The sequence below is a fragment of the Rutidosis leptorrhynchoides genome, chromosome 5 (genome assembly GCF_046630445.1).
Source record: "Rutidosis leptorrhynchoides isolate AG116_Rl617_1_P2 chromosome 5, CSIRO_AGI_Rlap_v1, whole genome shotgun sequence".
In the NCBI taxonomy this organism is placed as follows: domain Eukaryota; kingdom Viridiplantae; phylum Streptophyta; class Magnoliopsida; order Asterales; family Asteraceae; genus Rutidosis; species Rutidosis leptorrhynchoides.
In genome coordinates, this window is record NC_092337.1 from 87,604,763 (window position 1) to 87,610,703 (window position 5,941).

Consider the following 5,941-nt stretch of genomic DNA (forward strand, 5'->3'; position numbering starts at 1 on the left):
ACATGTCCAAATATATAGGATATAGGAAAATTTAACAAGGATATGGTTAATATAGTTTTTATAATATAAATTTCGTCCATACAACGTTAATTTTAGCAGATTTTGTTTTGCTCGCCAAATATTCATTACAACTCCGTTTAAAGTGAATCAAATTGCTATGGATTTATTAAGAAGTAAATTTTACAAAACTAATTCAAAAAGTTCATCCCAAGTAGTAATTTTTAGAGCTTTACCCTCTTTTTATGTCGGTGGACAGATTTGAAAAAATCCCGGCATCCACCCAATTTATGATTTTTGATAAAATACTTCCACTTTGTCTAAAATCATGAAAAAAATACTGGAAGTCTTATTTACATATATTAACATATTTCCAAAGTCTTAGCCTCAAACTCAAAGTCTAAGATAGGTTTTTAATTTCCAACCCAAAACAGCCCGCTTTTTACCGAATGGAGATTATAGGATATATGTTAAGTTTCAAGGTGTTCTTCATATGTACAAGTTATAAGTTCTTATATTAACTTAATATAACATTATAATACATATAAATAAGTGTTATTAGAGTTAAGTTAGAAAGATTAGATTAGTTTTTCAAACAAGCTTGGTGTTCACCAAAACAAGTTCTAGTTTTTACAAGTTTTATAAGTATAATAAGATAGCAACTTTACAAGGAATTGAACAAGGATTTTGAGAAGTATTTTATCTTGATTATGAATAGGAAAGTTGCTGAGATTAAAGTATGATATGAGAGCACTCAAGTGTGTGTTTTTAGTTTAAGAAAATGTGGAGTAAAAATGAGTTAAAATGGTCGTTATTTATAAGCTTATAATTTTGGCTTTTAGTGAAAATATCTAAGATAAGTTAAATTGTATTAAGTCATGCATAACATATTAAATTGATTAGGTCATGGATGACATATTACACAAATAATTACGGATTTCTATTGGTATATACCAATAGTAAATACTTCTAGAAGCTGTGTATAATACGGGTAAAAATACCGTATGAATGCGAGTAGAATTCTTGAGGTAATTGAACGGAAATACGAGTATATCTATCCTTTATATGTATTGGTATATTATAAAGTGTATTCAACACTTGTAAGGATATATTTACACTCGTAATACATTATATGTAAATACATTTTAACATAAGTTAATTATGTCGTTTAAATAGTAATATATATATTGTTTGAAAACTCTTTAAATTAGTAGTATGAATATATATATATATATATATATATATATATATATATATATATATATATATATATATATATATATATATATATATATAATACTTTGTTAATATACTTAATGAGATATTTAATTATCATATTTTCAAGTTAAATATATATAAAACCATATATACACACAATAATTAAACAATTTAACAATTAAATCAAGTTATGACGTTCGTGAATTGTCGGAATAAAAGGGTGACCAAAAGCTTGTGTAAAACTCTTTCCGGAGATTCAAAATTTATTAAAATTCATTGCTTATCAAATCGGAATTATATAAAGATTAAGTTTAAATTTGGTCAGAAATTTTCGGGTCGTCACAATAACCCATATACTTGGCCGCACTGATATTTAACAATTATAACTTAGAAACATACAAGTGGCAAAAGACAGATTCAAGTCTAACGCGCATACACAACCTATGGCTGACAATGCAATATGCTTAAAATGTAAATTGCTAACGCACAATTATAAACTGAGAAGCGCACTATAACAAGTGAACCACGCACAATATAGACAAGTAAACAAGATAAATTTTCATTATTATCAAGAAAGTAATTACATTCTTACAGAAAATTACAAAATTACAATGAGTCTTTTAACAAAAGATCAACATCAGCAATGAGTCTTGACTTAATTGTTATAAATAAATATGTAATATATAAATACCTATTATATAAATAATAACTTGCAATATTAATATATCAAACTACAAGTTAAATCATAGTTGTTATACTCATATTATTATTACCTTCATAAATCTTAACATTTATATCAATATTATTATTTTCAATAATAATATACTGATATGAAATTTGATACACATAATTAATTTTATTATATTACTATCAATATTAATATTATTAATATTAACACTTTTACAAAAATTATTGAAATTATTATAAATATCATATTAAAACAACTTATCATTTTTATTAATAATATTATATAGTTATTATTATCAAAAATTATTATATTTAAGATCATTTTATTATTTTGATTATTATTTTGATTATTAGTATTATTTTGATATTTTTATTATTAATATTATTATTATTAATTGTATTAATATTAAAAGTGTTATTATTAATATATTTATATTTATTAATTTTTAATAATAATCAGAAAATACAAATATTGATTAGTTATCCTAACTGCTTTTGAATTTTTAACTAAACGTGATCCAGCATCTGGTTTCTTTATTTTTTCAAATATTTTTATAAAAAAGGCAGATTAGGTAACTGCTTTTATTTTTTTTCTTTTTCCATGATCTGCCTTTATATTTTTTTTATTTTTTTCCATCGTGACCAGTTTTATATTAATCATTTGAGTATATTTTCTATTGGCCAAGGATTTGTTCTTGTCGACCCATTTTGTTATAAAACAATCGAATTTCCACTCCCATTATCAATTATCAATTTTATCAACAGATATATATATTTTTTTCTTCGTAAACCTCTGTTCTTGAGCTTTTTAGCCAACCCTCGAATTCGTTCACCATTTGAAAATGTAAAAATATAGTCTTGTTAGGAATCATCTACTCAAACTATCTGCAAACTTTCAAGTCCAATTCTTTCAAACGAATTAAAATTTTGAAGTCAAAGTTTTGGTTTTTAAAAGCCAGCTTTTTGTTCATCATCAAATTCGTGTTATTCGTTATGATTTAAGTTAAATTAATGATTACTAAAGTTTCTAGGAATGATTTAAAACCTTTTTCATTTAGGAATCAAGGGCTAAAATGTTTTTAAAATCAAAATCAATATTTTTTTTAAAAGAAGTAGCGACAGCAGCTACTTGCTGTTCTTCAAATTTTTTTTGTGTGGCTGTTAATGGAAATCACCTTAATAAGTCGTTCCTAATTATCTATCAAAGCTAAAACAAACGTTACAATCGAAGTGGGTTTTGATTCTTGGTCGATCGAGTTAAAGAAGAAGAAGGAGGAATTGTAACAGAAATATACGGGTTATATATTTAGGGTAGTGTTATAAATCAGAAAAACTGATACAGAGTAATGGTTAAGGGTCTTTATGGGTGAGCGAGAGGTTGCGAGTTCGAGTCCCGTCTTGGGCATTTTTTTAGAAAGGGCTCCTAAGATAGTTTTCATCTTTTATTATTATTATTATTATTATTATTATTATTATTATTATTATTATTATTATTATTATTATTATTATTATTATTATTATTATTATTATTATTATTATTACTACTACTACTACTACTACTACTACTACTACTACTACTACTACTACTACTACTACTACTACTACTACTACTACTACTACTACTACTACTACTACTACTACTACAACTACTACTACTACTACTACTACTACTATTACTAATGTTATCGTAATTATAATTATTGTTACTAGTATTATTATTATTATTAAAAGTATTATTATTAGTAATACTAGTATTATCATTATAATTATTAGTATTATCATTATTATTATTACTAAAATGATTATCTTTATTAGTATTATTATTATTAAAAAGTATTATCATTATTATCATTTTTACAAAAATTATCATTTTTGCTATCATTAAAACTATATTATTATTCTTATTATTATTATTTTTACTACTAGTATCATTATTATTATTATTTCTATTTTGACTAGTATATCAGTGTTGTTATTATATTCATTATAATCAAATACAACTTTTACCTATTATTATTAATAGTATTTTATCAAATATATATTATGTATATGTTCATAAGTAATATTACATAAAAGTATGTAATAATCACATTAACAATTTTTAGATAAATATTCAAATATAACGAGTTAGGTATTTTTAATATAATAATAACCAAATATATATGTATATATATATATATATATATATATATATATATATATATATATATATATATATATATTAACATAACCATATAAGTATTAATCATTTTTGTATACACAAATTAAATATATAAGATATATAATTTAAGATACAAAATATATAAACTTATTCAAATTACGAGTATATGTGTTAATATATATACTTGATATAGGTTCATGAATCCGAGGTCAACTGTGCACTTGTTCAGTGCCGCTCATATGCATAATTACTACAAAATACGAAATACAGTATCGTGAGTTTTCATAGTTCCCTTTTTATATATATTTTTGGGCTGAGAATACATGCAATGTTTTATATCTGCTTTACAAAATAGATACAAGTACTAAACTTAATTCTACATGGGTTAGAATCACAAATTATTCCCCTAGCTTGGTAACTTAATCTACTGGTCTCTGTACCGTATGCGCGAATCCAATTGATAGATCTATCGGGTTTGGCAACCCCATCCAGGCTAGTCGCACTAGCAGTCAACGGATGTTTAGTACTTCAAGGGTATTTTTCGCACTTAATTTGGTGCTCTATAGACATCAGGGGTATTCATTATTATATTATTATCGTTAAGGCTGTTACCAGGTGCCCATGGTTGTAGAAATCTTTTTATTACACTGCGGAGTAAGGATATTTATGAAAATTGAAATCTTGTGATCTATTACTATTATCAAAATAATTAATTATGACAAACCTATGAACTCACTCCACCTCGTGTTGACTTTTTAAGCATGTTTATTCTCAGGTACTTTTTGCTTCCATTGTAAAACTTTGTTGTTACATAGTAGTCAAGCCAAGCACTGGGACCAGAGTTAACATCGCCGTTAATGGTTTTTGACGGGGTGTTACAGTTGGTATCAGAGCGTTGGTCTTAGCGAACTAGAATTTGCATTAGTGTGTCTAATCGGTAGTTGTTAGGATGCATTAGTGAGTCTGGACTTTGACCGTACGTGTTTATTTTAAATTTTACTTATCACTTCTTGCCGGAAAATTTCAACTTATTTTTAAGTCAATTCTCTATATGATTGAATGCTTTTGACTCGATAAGCAAACTTTTTATTATGAGTCTCAAAATTTTGAAGGGTTTTATGAAGTCAGTTTATGTGACTAAATTATATTCTAATATTCCTATATTATTTATTAAATAAAAAGGTGTGACTATGTGTTTGTATGTTCCTACGTATAACGTTTTTATTCGATGAATCGTCTCGGTTTCCAAACCAAAGTTTAGACTTTCGAGATTTCCAAATCCAAATTATTTTAATACGATATTCTGATGTCGTATGAGTTAATAAAATATTCCAATGTTTTATTTCTTGAATTATTATTCTTCTCGCGTATTTAATTTGCGTAGCAGTATTTTTCTCGGATCGCGCTCGTTTAATTGTTCGGGTCAATTTATAAAATCAAATTTTGATGAGTGGGTCATCTAGGACATGTTGGCTGAAATTCTCATAGATAACCCAGATTTATAGGGTGCATTAAAGTGTAGTCTACATCCGGACCTATAGCTTTAAAATATTATTACTTGCATTATACATATACATATCTCTTATTCTGTCATTCCGGGAGGAACTCCCATTGTGATTCAAAACATTCTATAACTCACGCGTATTATCTTTAAAAGATCACCTCGGTTGGTGAAATCGAGGGATATCATTTATGATTTCTGAAATTCTCAACATTCCTTTGTCATCTATCATGATTTTGTGTATTACGTATGTATTACATGAAATGTCATCTCTGATTTTTGAAATTTCTATATTTGTTGCTACTCATACTCATACGTATATAACCTCCTTGTTATATCACGTACTTATGTGCCCTTATACATTTGTGCATTGGTTT